This window comes from Sorex fumeus, unplaced genomic scaffold, assembly GCF_029834395.1.
Source record: "Sorex fumeus unplaced genomic scaffold, SorFum_2.1 ptg000131l, whole genome shotgun sequence".
Classification (NCBI taxonomy): Eukaryota; Metazoa; Chordata; class Mammalia; order Eulipotyphla; family Soricidae; genus Sorex; species Sorex fumeus.
Genome location: NW_026606188.1, coordinates 16,714,919 through 16,731,255, shown reverse-complemented (window position 1 = coordinate 16,731,255; position 16,337 = coordinate 16,714,919).

Sequence of the window (16,337 nt, the reverse complement as noted above, 5' to 3'; positions counted from 1 at the left end):
TCATGGAGAGCATCATGCTTTTTGTTAATGTAGAAAATTGTGTATATTTTGTGGCCTAGAGAATCTATATTTCAGGAAGAAATGAAACAGAATTCTAAGTGATAGATTCATTATGAGAAACACTCCTTTCTTCTCTTATACTCTGAAAAGATATGCAATTCTGACACACAATTCATCCCCTTTTGAATTTTCCCACAATACAAGATATTCTGAAACTATAAGCTGTATGATGGTAACACAGGGATTTAGAAAATAATTATTTTCTTGGCTAGAGTAGTTTCTCCTTTTCCCAAGCACATTCAGCCTGACTTTGTTTTATGTGTGTGTGTTTGGGAGATTTTTAAAATTAGTTTAAAATTTTGGTTCATGCCGTTCAGTCCTCAGGGATTCCTCCTGGTTTCGCTTTCAGGGGGATGTGTGCAAAACATCTCTCCTGGTAGGGCTCTGAGGACTATATGTTGTGGCAGGGATCAAGCCAGGTTGGCCAAGTCCAAGGCAAGTACCATCCCTCTGCACATTTCTGTCCCCAGACTGACTTTGTGGATAATAGTTTTGTTCCTATATAGTTCCATTGTATTGTCTTTGTAAAGATAATTAAATAAGTAATGAGCATAGCACTGTAGCACTGTCCTCCCATTGTTCATCGATTTACTTGAGTGTGCCCAGTAAAGTCTCCATTGTGAGACCTGTTTTTACTGGTTTTGGCATATTGAATACATCATGGGTAGCTTGCCAGGCGTTGCTGTGTGAGCGAGAAACTCTTGGTAGCTTGCCGGCCTCTACGAGAAGCACAGAGGAATCGAACCCGGGTCAACCGACTTGTGCAAGGCATCACCCTACCTGCTGTGATATCGCTCCAGCCCAGTGATGAGCATAAATTTTGAAAAATGTTTTTAAATTTAATTTTAATTGATTCTTCATTGTTGTAATATTTCTCAATTAAGCACTAATTTGCTGAAATAGTTTCTAATCATATTTAAGGCCAATGTCTAAATTAAAATAATTTGAAGAAAATTATTTTCAAATTCATCACATTCCATGAATTCTTAGGGTGTCAAAATATGCAATAATGTATTAAGGACCTTGAGAGGAGCAAAGTACAACAAAGAGATTAAGGTGCCTGCCTTTCACACAGTAGACTACCTGTCTACATCTTTATGAGCACTCTATGAGCCAGGAGTGATCCCTTACACTCAGAAGCAGGGTACTGAGGTTAATAAAATTTAAAATGGAAAATTTTGTCATTATTAAAGAGAAATGCAAGGCCTCATAAGTTTGATATGTGTAGAGTCCCTCTTTCAACAGAACTTATACATTATGCACAAAATCCTATGTTCATAAGATATAAAGATGAATAAGATAGTGTCTAAATCTCAAGGTACACAGATATTTATACATATGAAGTAGAATAGGAAACTCTTGAGGATCTATAGTGATAGATATAAGATACAGATAGAAGGGAGAAAGTATATGACCATTTTAATAAATTTTTGAATTCTTAAAAATTCAATTCCCATTCAAGGTATAAGATGTTCAAGAAATAGTAATGGTAGGGTTATTAAATCAAATTATCAATTATAAAATTAATCACTGTATCACTGTATCACTGTCATCCCATTGTTCATCAATTTACTTGAGTGGGAGCCAGTAACGTCTCTATTCGTCCCAGCCCTGAGATTTACTGGTTTTGGCATATCGAATATGCCATGGAAGCTTGCCAGGCTCTCTTTGTGTGGGCAGGATACTCTCGGTAGCTTGCCGGGCTCTCCAATATGTATGTATATACATATATGTGTGTTTGTATATGTGTGTGTATTTATGTGTGTGTGTGTGTATATGTATGTATTTCTCTATGATTTGTTGCCTACTATCTGAAATCCATCAAACATGGTGTGGTAATCATGAAATATGGGTAGGAAGTGTCTTATGTATCGGGAAAGTGGCCTAGAATGTGGTGGCAGGGAGGTAGGGGAGGTAGGCTGGGTCCCTTGGGGTGGGGAGGGCTCTTACCTGCCCTCCCTCTGAGACACCCCGAGTGAAAACAGCCCGGCATGGAGTCCAGTAGCATGACTATAGGGACCTCATTTTATACTCCTGTCTGGGAGGAGCAGCCATGAGTTCTGGACACGCCAGGCTGTTTTCACCCAGAATCCCATATTAAATAATAAAAAAAAAGTAAATGGGAAATGAGAAATTTAGAGAAACTGTGATAAAAGAGCCTGAATCAACAGGTTCAAGAAAACAACCACAAATTAAATGAAATCAAGAGTCAATGCTATCTGCTAGAGTTACTAATTAAAGAAAAACCTTGACTAAAACCTCAGTGAAAGCTATTTCATTTCTGTTAACTGACACCTTACCCCTTCAGTGCCACCCTCGAGAATGTCATGTGACAACTGGAACGAGAGGGAATGGAGTGAAGATAGATGGTTGGCAACTACATCACCTCCTCTTCGCTGATGACATCATTCTAATAACACCAAACATTAGCCAAACATCACAAATGTTGGCCAACTTGGACCGTGAGTGTGGAAAGGTCTGACTGCAGCTGAAACACAGAGAAAATGCTCATGAGAAACGAACTCATTCCTGATGTTCCATTCGCTCTCAACGGAATGAACATCTCTGAATGCAGCAGTTATGTGCACCTAGGTCAAGAACTCAACATGACAAATGACTTGGCACCTGAGTTGCACAGGAGGAAGAGAGAGGAATGGAATGCCTTCAAGAACATGAAGAAATAGGTAAGAGGATGAAGAACCTCCGACTCTGGGCACATCTCTTCGACTCCACCATTCTTCCTGCATTAGCATATGCCTCAGAGACCTGGGCCCTGCAAAAACAAGATGGGAATGCTATTCGGGTCTCCCAAAGAGGAATTGAAGGAGCTATACTTGGCGTATCACGCTTCACTGAAATGAGAGAAAAAATCCAGAGTTCCATTTTCCGACAACGATGTAAAACAGGGACGCTGTCTCATTTGCCAAGGAGTTGAAAATCAGATGGGCTGGACACATAATTCTATTTGGAGAAGACCGCTGGACTAGAGCCATTACTGACTGGATTCCATGGACATCAAAAGATCTCATGGTCGCCCACCTACGAGATGGTAAGACTTCTTTGTCAAGACCCTGAACAAACGGTTTGAGGCTCTTCATGTTCCTGAATTGAGCAGGCGCCATTGGGATACACTAGAATGCAACAGGGACAAATAGAGACATTACTGGTGCCTGCTCGAGCAAATCAATGAGTAACAGGATGTCAAGTAATCAAGTGTTCAAGTGACCCCTTAACATGTTAGACTCAGACCCAATTGAGATAAGTTACTTACATATTTTCACTCTTTAAAAGGAAGGCTAACAGAATCTGGAAAGAAAACCTGAGTGCCCAAGAACAGATGACTGGTTAAAGAAACTTTGGTACATCTACACAATGAAGTACTATGTAGCTGTTAGAAAAGATGAAGTCATGAAATTTACATACAAGTGATACTACGTGGAAAGTATCATGTTAAGCAAAATGAGCTAGAAAGAGAGGGATAGACATAGAAAGATAGACATAGAAAGATTGCATTCTATAGTAACAAAATAGGAGACTAACATCTAAGAGTGGCCGAGATTAGTACCAGGAGGTTTACTCCATGGCTTGGAGGCCAGCCACACATGCTAGAAGAAAAGGGAGCTCAGATAGAGAAGGGGACACCAAATAAAGGGTGTTGGGAAGATCCTCCCAGGATGGGAGAAGCATGCTGAAAGTAGACTATAGAACGAACATGATTGCCACTCAATGCCTCTTTTGCAAACCACAACACCCAAAAGGAGAGAGAGAACAAAGGGGAATGCCCTGCCACAGAGGCAGGGTGGTATGGGGGAAATGGGGTGTGGGAGGGATACTGGGACCCGTGGTGGTGGAAAATGGGCACTGGTGGAGGGATGGGTATTTGATCGTTGTATAATTGAAATCCAAGCACAAAAATTTGTAAGTCTAAAATTTGTACCTCATGGTGTTTCACTAAAAAAAATTTAAAAAAAAAATAAAATGCTTCTGCCAAAAAAATAAAAATAAAAGGAAGGCTAAGAAGATGAATTACTAATATGAAATGTTATGTATTACTCAAAGAAATTATTAATAAGTTATAATGTATACCAGGCACAAATAAATGTTTGATAAAAGCATATATGGAAAACCAAAATCTGAACACTGTTGTTAATGTCACACTTCCATAATTTAAGCCTGTTTCTCCTTGAGATCAGAAATAATGCATGGGTAATCACCTACCTGATCTCTATAAAACATAGCTCTGGAATTCCAATCCCATTAATTACGGCCAGAGAGATAGTATAGCAGATATGGCACTTGCCTTGCAAGTAGCTGACCAGGATTTGATCCCTGCATCCCATATAGTCCCCACGTACTGCCTGAAGTAATTCCTTAGTGCAGAGTTAGCAGTACTCCTGAGCACTGTCAGGTGTGATCCTAAAACAATTAAACAAAACAGACAAAAAACCCATTTCATTAATTAAAGGAATATAATTTATAGCCCTTATATTGCTATAAATTATATTCCTTTAATTAACGAACTATAAGAGCTGGGGACAGTGATACAATAAAAGCAATATAAAAAGATGCAAGTGCTGAAGTTCATAAAAGATAATTTAAAACTCTTTCCAGATACAACATCTTTAGGAAATATTAAAAATGGTTAGAATCATAAACAAGTTGATTTATTACAGTTTCAAGATGAAGTGTATATACAATAATTGTATTTTATGTATCAGTTGCAAATAATTTGATAAACAAATTTGAAAAAGAAACTAATTTATGGAACTCAAGGGAATACTAGAAGCGAGGTTTGATTGTGATACCCCAAATGGATTGAGTGAAATCCCAGCGGTTATCTGCTGTATGTCTCTGGAATCTATGCTATCTGTGACCCCAGAGTTGTAAGAAATTTCTGGTTATAGCATGTATTTGAGTACTGTAACCAAAGAATGAGACCCTGGTAATCACTTGTAATCATTTGTTATCTACTTACTCAAGTGGGCGCCAGTAATATCTCCATTTGACCCTGTAGCGTGCCAATGTAGCCCAATGGCATCTGCTCACTCCAGGAACATGAAGAGCATCAAACTGTTTGCTCAGGGTCTTGATGAAGAAATCCAATCATCTCGTAGGTGGGTGGCCAGGTGTTCTTATGACATCCTGTGGAATCCAATAGGCAATGGCTCTAGTTCAGCAATTGTCTCCAAATCGCATTATGTGTCCGGCCCATCTGATTTTCAACGCCATGGCAAACAAGGCAGTATCCCTGATCCTTGATCATCGATGGAGGTTCGAACTCCAAATTCCTTCTCTCACTTGAGTGAAGCATGATACTCCAAGCATAGCTCTTTTGATTGCTCTTTGGGTGATCTGAATAGTGTTCTCATCCCATTTTTGTAGGGTCCAAGACTCTGAGGCATATGTTAGTGCAGGAAGAACAGTGAAGTCGAAAAGATGTACCCAGAGCCGGAGGTTCTTCGTCTTAACAACTTCTTCCACGCTCTTGAAGGCATTCCATGCCACTCTCTTCCTCCTGCACAATTCTGGCACCAAGTCGTTCCTCATGTTGAGTTCTCAACCCAGGTACACATAGCTGCTGCATTCAGAGATGTTCATTCCATTGAGAACAAGTAGAATGTCAGGGTCTAATTCTTTTTCCATGAACATTGTCTTGGTGAGATTCAGCTGCAGACTGATTTTTTCACACTCACAGTCGAAGTCGGCCTTCATTCTTGCTGCTTGGCTAATGTTTGGTGTTATTAGAACAATGTCATCAGCAAAGCAGAGGTGGTGTAGTTGCCGACCATCTATCTTCACTCCCATTCCTTCCCATTCCAGTCATTGCATGATGTTCCCGAGAGTGGCACTGAAGACTTTCGGTGAAATGGTATCACCCTGCTGAACCCTCTCTTTACGTTGATGATCACTCTCTTGTAGAATGGTGAGATCCTGGTGGTGAATCCATAAAACAGCTTGCAGAGGATCCTGATGTACTGAGTTTGAACACCCTGTTTGTCTAGAGCTTTAATGACCACTTTAGTCTCAACAGAATCAAAGGCTTTCTTTAAATCAATGAACGTTAAACAGAGCAGCATCTTGAAGTTTCATTAAACCTCAATGAGCTTGGTCACTGTGTAGATAGGGTCAATCATGCTGAATCCTTTTCAGAACCCAGCTTGCTTGCATGGTTGTCCTTCATCTAGTGTTCTGCCTATTCTATTCAGGATGATTTAAGTGAACAACTTGTAAATGACAGACAACAGGCAGATTGGGTGATAGTTGCCAATGTCGTGGATGTCTCCCTTCTTGTACAACAGAACGGTCCTGCTGGTTTTTCACTCAGACCAAACATTGCATTCAGACAGGTAGCATGTCAGAAAGGTAGCCGAGACAGTCTATTGACGAGTACTGGCGGCAGATTCTTCAGGTGTTCTGGTCTGACCTTATCTGGACCAGATTCTGCACGCTTCTTTACCAATGAAATGGTGTGTTGGATTTCAAAAGAGAGAACGTTGGGAATGACATATCTATCCTGCAGAATTTGGTATGTGAGCAGGTGGACATGGCTATTGAAGAGATCTGAGTAGAGTCATAGATAATCTTCTTCATTGCCCTTCTGGAAGATGTTATAGATCCATTAGGACATCACAGGGCAGCCATCTTGGTCTTGTAGTTGACCAAGGACAGGCGAGCGTTGCAAATATTTTTCCCAGATTCTGCCGCATAGGCCAGCACTGCTTCTCTTCTCTCTTTGAGGTCTTTCTTTATTACTTCTCTACACAGCTTTGCAAGCTTAGATGTTAGCCTGTGATTGCCTGAGGCTCGCGCCAAACCACATTGGCAAATGAGCTCAAGAGTTTCCAAAGACAGGTGTCTGTTTGTGACTTTCACACTCTTGCACAGTTACTTGCACAGTCATGGAGGTGCTGAACTAGTTGATCATATTCCTCGTCAATGTTGTCAATGATGGCATCTTCCCATGTTGCCACAATAGTGCCAAAGAGCTCCCAGTTGGTGGTCATTCTGGGAGTTCTCTTCTTAAACTTTGCAGCCCTTTCTCCCTGCTCCATGAAGTAGAATTTTGCACGAAGAAGATGGTCGTCCGATCCCTTTTGGAATTTTGGGACAATAGTGACATCAGTCAGGCAAAACCGTCAATTGAATATGATATGGTCAATTTTGTTGTGGAACTTCCTACCAGAAGACTCCCATGTCCAAAGTTTAGATTTGGCCTTCTGGAACTCTGAGTTACCATGGATGATCTTGGTCAACATGAACTCAGACAGTATCTCACCCTGTTTGTTACATTCTAGGCCATGGGTCCCGATGTAGAGTTCTTCAGATGACCTTCTTCGTCCTATATTGGCATTAAAATCACCGTCAATGATCTTGTAGAAGGTGTGGTCTTCTTTTTAAAACTTCTCCAGCTCCATGTAGAACTCCTCAATTTCATCTTCATCATAGTTGAATGTTGGTGTGTAGACGATAGAAACTGCCAGCAATGAGCTACAACTATTCAAGTGTAATCGTTCTATTACAGTTTTTGAATAGGCATTTGAGGCATTTGAATGAATCAATTCTCATGGCCAAGTTCTTGTTGACAAGGACACCGACACCACAGATGCCTTTATTGTCGCATGTTCTGAGGAACAGGTTTTCTCCAGTGTCAAAAATGGTGCAATGTAATTGATACCTTCTCTTCTCAGTCATAGCAATGATGCCATACTTGATCTTCTGAGTTTGCACCATTAGGTCCTTGATGGATGTTTCTGATGCCAGCGACATACATTGAAAATGCAGAGAGTCATTTTAGTCCTTCTTCTTTTGGGCAGTCTAGTTCGGCCCTGAAATTTTATCAGTCTCTTCTTGCTCATCCTTCTTAATGCTGCCATATTTGGGACTCTTTCAGGGTCAGGGGAATAAGGCCCATTATTTTTACTGTTTTTGGCATATCAAATATGCCATGGGTAGCTTTCCAGGCTCTGCCGTGTGAGCGGGATACTCTCGGTAGTTTGCCAAGCTCTCTGAGAGGGATGGAGGCTTTTAGGGCTGTCTCTAATCACCCTTATAGGTGTTCCCATGGTTCATGGGACCCTGGTAAGCACCACAATTAAAATATATGCTAATCAAATAGTATGGTTTAAATATGTGCAGTTTATTTCAATTTAATTATGTGATGGTAGAGTTGAAAAAAATAAATATGAGAGCTGGGGAAATAGCTTACAAGGCTGGAACCCATGTTCAATCCCTAGCACCACATTGCTGCTATCACAGCAGTCCCTCAAGCCTCAACCAGAAAGCAGCTCTTGAGCACCACTGTGTATGGCTCAATAAACAAAAACAAAAATACATGTTTATGTTAAAATATGGCTTGTCAATTTTCTAATTCTACATTTAAAAAATCCACTAGGCAAAGATAACTTAGCCTGTGTTAGCATTCTCCAGAGTTCAATGAAAAATCTACAACAAAACTTTGACTAATAGAATCTTCTGCAATGCCCTATCAAACAAGTCACAGGGAAGCACTCAGAGTGGGGCTGGGGACTCTTTTGCTTAACAAGGGGTTCCATTACCTGCCATGCTACCATTAAGCCCAGAAGACACGCACTGTTCCACACCCACCCTTCAGCCTGCTGCATCCACCCTTACACACTGGTTTCCCAGTCATAGACAGACTTGTTTGACCTCTCATAGGGAAGCCTGGTGACTGCTGGGTACTGCTGCTGTTGAATCCTGGTCATTACTTAGGATCTCTTGATATTACTGCACAAGTGTTTCAGGACATGCGCTATCTAGAATACCTAATTCACTCCCAAGGCTGTGTGAACTTGGCATGCAATAGTCCTTGTGTACTCACAAGTCTGAAATCTTGGCTCCACTGCCCAGAGCCTTGGAAACCAGTGCATGGGTTCATTTACAGTCTTGTAACCCAGGTCACCGCAGTAGGGCTATTCAAAATTGGTGCACACTTATCCCTGGGACGCTACACCATAGCACATCAGATGGGCCTATTCAAATGTGGTGCACTGCTGTATTCGGACAAATGTGATTCACGTTCTTTGGTCTTATCCCAAGACCACTCCAATGTGAGTCATTGGTTTTACCGACACTCAAAGATGTGCAACCAGGTCTGTTTGACCATGACAGTTGCTGTTATACCTGGGTGAATGCAAATCTCCAAATTCCCACATAGGCCAGTTGAAGTTTACAGGCATCATTGCACATTCATGACCACAAACCCCTGCCACTGGAAGGCCCACTGGTTCTGACACTGCAGCTCTGACAGACACAGCTCTGCAGCTCTGTGTTCCTTGGATCAGAACTTGGTGCTATGGCTATTAATCTTCTATTCATTAAACCCTACCATTAACAAGATTGTAAATCACACAGTGCCTAAATTCACTGTATCACTGTTATCATGTTGTTCATCGATTTGCTCAAGCGGGCACCTGTAATGTCTCCATTCATCCCTATCACATGCTAGTGTAGCCCAGTGGCATATTGGGGGCTCTTTCAGGGGAATGAGAACCATCATACTGTTTTTGTCATATCGAGTATGCTAGGGGTAGCTTGCCAGACTCTTCCATGTGGGTGGGACACTCTCAGTAGCTTGCTGGACTCTCCGAGAGGGATTGAGGCTTTTGAAGGCAACCTTTAATCACCTTTACAGGTATATATGTGGGCAGGATACTTTCGGTAGCCTGCCAGGTTCTCTGAGACTGAAAACTAGACAATAAGAGCATTTGCGGCAGCGCACTTTCATGAGCTTGGTTTTATAGTCTCTGGATCTTGGCCATTGGTGGTATTACATGGCAGTTGGTGGGTGTAACCGTCTAGCTACTGGAAGATGGGGGATCTGGGTGGAGGTCCAGTCCGATCCAAGCAGGCTTGGAGATATCAGCCCCAGGTCCCGCACACCTGGGTTCCTCTGCTGGTTCCTTCATGCGTAAGGCACGTGTGAGCATGCGCAGAGCGGTCTTTGAATGGCTGTGGCTGGGTTCCAGAGGTCTTCAGCTGCTGGAGCTTGCTCGGGGTAGTGAGGGAAACTCAAACCGCCCCCCTCCAAGGGGCCAAATTATTTTTTTAAAAAATAGAAGAGACTCCGCCCATCATCCCTGAGACCCTTCTTGTTCATCTCAAATGCTAGCCCGGTTTTCTCCCTCTCCCAGGTCAGTGGATATTCGAACCCGGGACTCCACCTCCCCAGCGTACATGCTCCAGGCTTCCTCTGGAACTCTGGACTGCCCACTATCACTGAGCCCCTTCCTGTTCATCCCCAAAGGTGCACCCAGTTTTCTCCCTCTCCCAGGTCTGTACCCCACACACACACATCAGGTACCGTAGGGCGGTACCTGCAGAAGTGGGCGTGACCTCTGCAGAAGTGGGAGTACCTCTGCAGAAGTGGGTGTGGATTATTTTGGGCCCAACTGCAGCTCATGAGGCCACAGGTAAATTACTCATACCCAGCAATATCGTGTAACATCTCAGTCTCCATACTATCACACAACATGAAGAAGGAACGCAAATCCCCACCACAAGGAGAGGACAATGAAAAGAGTCCAGAAGCCTCAATAGGTGTTACTCACATAAGGGAGATCTGTGATAAAGAATTCAGATATGTAGTAATGAATATGTTTAATGAACTCAATGAAACAGTGAAACAGATATCCAGTAAATTAAAGGAAGACATGAAAGAAACAACTGAGAAAATACAGGAAGAAATTAGAGCAGAAATTGGAAAACTATGCACAAAAATGTCAGGAATAAAAGATTGGGTAGATGAAATAAAAAACTCAGTGTGTGTCCTCAACAGTAGAATGGCTACAGCTGAAGACAAAATCAGTGAGCTGGAAAATGAGCTGCAGGAAGCCTACAGGCAACAACAAACAATGTCAAGAGACCTCAAAATAGCTCTAGAGCGAATCAGAGTCCTAGGGGATGATTCCAAGAGGACGAACATAAGAATCACTGTACCAAAAGGTCTCAAGGGAAATAATTCCAATGAAAAAGCCACGATTCAACAAATCACTGCTGAAAAGTTCCCAGAGCTGGAGAATGCAGGCATCCAGATTCAAGGAGTCCGAAGGGTGCCAGCTAAAAGCAACACTAACAAAAATACTCCAAGACATATCATAGTTAGAATGATGGGTGCCACGGATAGAGACACAATACTGTAAGCAGCAAGGTCAAAGAAGGAAATCACATACAAAGGAGCACCCCTTAGATTCATAGCAGACCTATCAGAGGAAACCCTCCAAGGCAGTGGTGGGATATAGTGAAAAAACTCACTGAAATGAATGCTGCACCAAGAATACTCTATCTGGCTAAACTCACTAAAACTCAAAGGAACGGTACACTATTTTGTGGATAAACAACAGCTCAGGAGCTTCATAGACTCAAAAACAAACCTAAAACAAGGGCTAAAGGGGCTACTATAAGACAAGACAAATCCCTACAAGTACAACAAACCCTTACAGAAAGATGACACAAAACTCCATAACAATAATCTCTCTCAACGTCAATGGTCTAAATTCACCAATTAAGAGACACAGAGTGGCAAAATAGATTCAGAGACAGAACCCAACATTCTGCTGCATACAAGAAACACATCTGAACTATCAGAACAAACACAGACTCAAAGTCAAAGTATGGAAAACAACCCTGCAAGCAAACAACACCCTCAAAAAAGCTGGAGTGGCTTTACTACTATCAGACAACATAGATTTCAGGTTGAAAAAGATTAGAAGGGACAGTGAAGTCCATTTTTAATTAATCAAGGGATATGTAGAGCAGGAAGAAATCACACTCCTAAAAACATACGCTCCCAATAAGAGATGAGCCAAATAACTACAACTACTAACAGACCTGAAGAAGGACATTGCAAGCAACACAATAGTAGTTGGAGACTTCAACACAGCCTTATCACTCCTGGATAGATCAAGAAGATTAAAACTCAGCAAGGAAATAATGGCTCTGAATAAAGATATAGAAGACAGAGGGCTAATAGATCTATACAGGACATTATACCTTCAAAAAATACACATTTTTTCCAGTGCACCTGGAACATTTTCCAGAATAGACCATGCACTGGATCACAAAGCATACCTCAACAGAATCAAGAAGATAGACATTGTATTAACTATCTTTTCAGACCACGATGCACTGAAGATATAAGTTAATTATGTACAGATGCAGAAAACCAAATAAAATGCCTGGAAATTAAAGAACTCAATGTTGAACAACGAGTGGATCAGGAAAGAAATCAAGGAAGAAATCAAAAGATACCTGGAAACAAATAAGAATGAAGACACGAGTTACCAGAATGTATGGGACACAGCTAAAGCCATGTTAAGGGGAAATTTATAGCTCTGCAAGCATTTCTCAGGAAGGAAGAAAGGCCCTTGACGTCACAGCTCAAGATCTTAGAAAAGCACCAACCAAATGAGCCCAAACCAAGCAGAAGGAAAGAGATGATAAAACTTAGAGCAGAAAGCAACGACATGGAAAACCAAAAAACAGTCCAAAAGATCAATGAAACCAAGAGCTGGTTCTTTGAGAAAATAAACAAGATAGATAAACCACCAGAAAGACTCACAAAGAAAGAGAGAGAACCCTAATAAACTGAATCAGAAATGAGAAGGGGGATATCACAACAGAAACCAAAGAAATTCAAAAGATCATCAGAGACTACTTTGAAAGTCTGTATGGCACAAAACAAGAGAACCTGGAAGAAATGGATAAATTCCTGGATTCTATTATCTCCCAAGGCTGAATCAAGAAGATATAGAATACCTGACTAGTCCTATTAATATCAAAGAAATTAAAACTGTAAGCAAAACTCTTCCCAAACACAAAAGTCCAGATCCAGATGTATTCACTAGCAAATTTTTCCAAACACTTAAAGAGAACCTATTGCCAGTTCTTCTCAAGCTTTTCCAGGAAATTGAAGAAACAGAAACTCTCCCAAACAGTTTCTATGAAGATCTTATCTCTCTAATACCAAAAGAAAACAAAGATACCACAAGAAAAGAAAAATGCAGTCCGATATCCCTGATGAACACAGATGCAAAGATTCTCAACAAAATATAGCAAATAGATTCAACAACTCATCAAAAAGTTCATACACCATGACCAAGTGGGATTCATCCCGAGGATGCAAGGGTGGTTTAACATTCATAATCCATCATATCAACAAAAGAAAAGATAAAAACCATATGATCATATCAATAGATGCAGAGAAAGCATTTGACAACATCCAGCACCCTTTTATGATGAAAACCCTCGCCAAAATGGGTATAGAAGGGACTTTCCTCAATATAGGTAAAGCCATCTACACCAGCCTATGGCAAGCATCATCCTCAATGATGAAAAACTAAGAGCCTTCCCTCTAAGATCAGGGATGAGACAAGGATGCCCACTCTCTCCACTGCTGTTTAATATAGTACCTGAGTACTTGCAAAAGTGGTTAGGCAAGAAAAAGATATTAAGATATTAAGGGCATTAGGGTAGGAAAGGAAGAAATCAAGCTCTCACTATTCATAGATGATACTATAATATACTTAAGAGAATCCTAAAATCTCCACCAAGAAACTCCTAAAAAAAATAAACTTGTATAGTAAAGTTTCAGGCTATAAACTCAATACTCAAAAGTCCATGGCTTTCCTATAAGCATGAAAAATCCCGTTCATGTGTGCCCCAGAAAATAAAGTACCTAGGAATCAGCTTAACTAAGTACCTAAAAGACATGTACAAAGAAAGCTATAAAACGCTACTTCAGGAAATAAAAGAGGACACGAGGAAATGGAAAGACATCCCCTGCTCATGAATCGGGAGAATTAACATTGTCAAAATGGCAATACCCCCCAAAGATTGAATAAATTCAATGTGATCCCTATAACGATACCCATGACATTCTTCAAATAAATGAAGCAAACACTCCTGGAATTCATATGGAACAATAAGCACCCACGAATAGCTAAAGCAATTTTGGGGGAAAAGAAAATGGGAGGAATCAATCTCCCCAACCTCAAACTCTAAAACAAAGCAGTAATAATTAGAACAGCCTGGTACTGGAACAAAGGAAGAGTCACAGACCAATGGAATAGGGTTGAATATACTGACACATCCCCCCAAATATATGATCATCTATTATTTGATAAGGGAGCAAGAAATGTGAAGTGGAGCAAGGAAAGCCTCTTTTACAAATTGTGCTGGCAAAACTGGACAGCTACATGAAAAAAATGGGCTCAGACCTCTACCTAATTCCATGCACAAAAGTAAGATCAAAATGGATTAAAGATCTTAACATCAGACTGGAATCTATAAGGTACATAGTAGACAAGGTTGGCAAAACCCTCCATGACATTGAAGCTAACAGTATCTTCAAAATGACACGCCACTGACCAAGCAAGTGAAACTAGAGATATACAAATGGGGCTATCCTAAACTGAGAAACTTATGCACCTCAAAAGAAACAGTGACCAAAATACAAAGACAGTCTACTGAATGGGAAATACCCCTCCGATAAGGGGTTGATATCCAGGATATAAAAAGTACTGGTTGAACTCCACAAGAAGAATACATCAACCCCTCAAAATGGGGCAAAAAAATGAACAGAAACTCTCTCAAAGAGGAAATCTGAATGGCAAAAAAGCACATGAGAAAATATTCTACATCACTAATTACCAGGCAAATGCAGATCAAAAGAACAATGAGATATCATCTCACACCACAGAGCCTGGCACACATCCAAAAAGAACAAAAGCAACCGGTGTTGGAGTGGATGTGGCGAGAAAGGGACCCTCCTTCACTGCTAGTGGGAATGCCGACTGGTTCAGCCCTTTTGGCAAACAGTATCAATGATTCTCAAAAATTTAGAAATTGAGCTCCCATTTAACCCAGCAATACCACTCCTGGGTATATATTCTGGAGAGGCAAAAGAACAGTCGAAATAACATTTGCACTTCTATTTTCATTGCTGCACTGTTCATAATAGCCTAAATTTGGAAAAAAAACCTGAGTGTCCAAGAACAGATGACTGGTTAAAGAAACTTTGGTAAATCTACACAATGGAACACTATGAAGTTAGAAATGATGAAGTCATGAAATTTACATACAAGTGGTTCTACATAGAAAGTATCATGCTAAGTGACATGAGCCAGAAAGAGAGGGACATAGAAAGCCTGCACTCATCTGGAGAATATAAAGTAACAGAATGGGAGTCAAACACCCAAGAATAATTGAGGTAAGTACGAGGAGGTCTGCTTTCGGCTTGGAAGCCTGTAGCATGTGCTGGGAGAAAAGACAGCTCACACAGAGAAGGGAACTCCAAGTAAAGGATGTTTTGATGACTCACTCGCGATATGAGAGGCGTGCTGAAAATAGGCTATAGACCGAACACGATAGCTACTCAATACCTCTTTTCCAAGCTATAACACCCTAAAGGAAAGAGAGAGCAAAAGGGAATTCCCTGCCACAGAGGCTATGTGTGGTAGGGGGAATGATGCGGGGGTTGGGGGAGGGCTACTGGGATCATTGGTGGTGGAGAATGGGCACTGGTGGAGGGATGGGTACTCGATCATTTATAACTGAAACCCAAGCATGAAAGTTTATAAGTCTACAACTGTACCTCATGATGTTTCACTAAAGAAAGAGAAAGAAACCAAAAAAAAAAAAATAGAAGAGTGTGGTGTGGAAAAATTCTAACCGATCGTGGTGGGAAGGTGTTTTGGTTCTGGGATTGGTGTTGAAATATTGAATGTAATAATTTACTGTGAACAATGTTATTAAAATAAAATTAAAAAATTAAAATAGAAGAATGAAGAATGTTAAAAAAATGAAAAGAGCATAGAAATTAATGACCAAAATGGGCAACAATTATGTTAGAGTGTCTCCAGAAGGACAGGACTGGAAGAGGAGGAATTCTTGTTGAAGAAACAATTGCTTAAACACCACCCACTCCGATTGAGGCAGAAGATAGATACCCAATTCCAGAACACTCAAAGAGTTCCAAACAAACAAACAGATAAACAGAAAATCACAACATAATTTGCAATTAAATTGCAGAAGTTAAGCATCGAGATGGAAAGCAAAGGGAACAAGAGAAATACAGGTAGATATAAGACAACTCCATAATATTGAGAGCAGATTTTTCAATGAAACGTTATAGGCAGAAAAAATAGATTAATACATACAAAGTGTAGAATGGGAGAAATATTCAGCTAATAATATTTTATCAATCAATATTTCCCCTCATATTTGAAGAAGTGATAAAAAGCTTTCAAAGAACAGTTAAC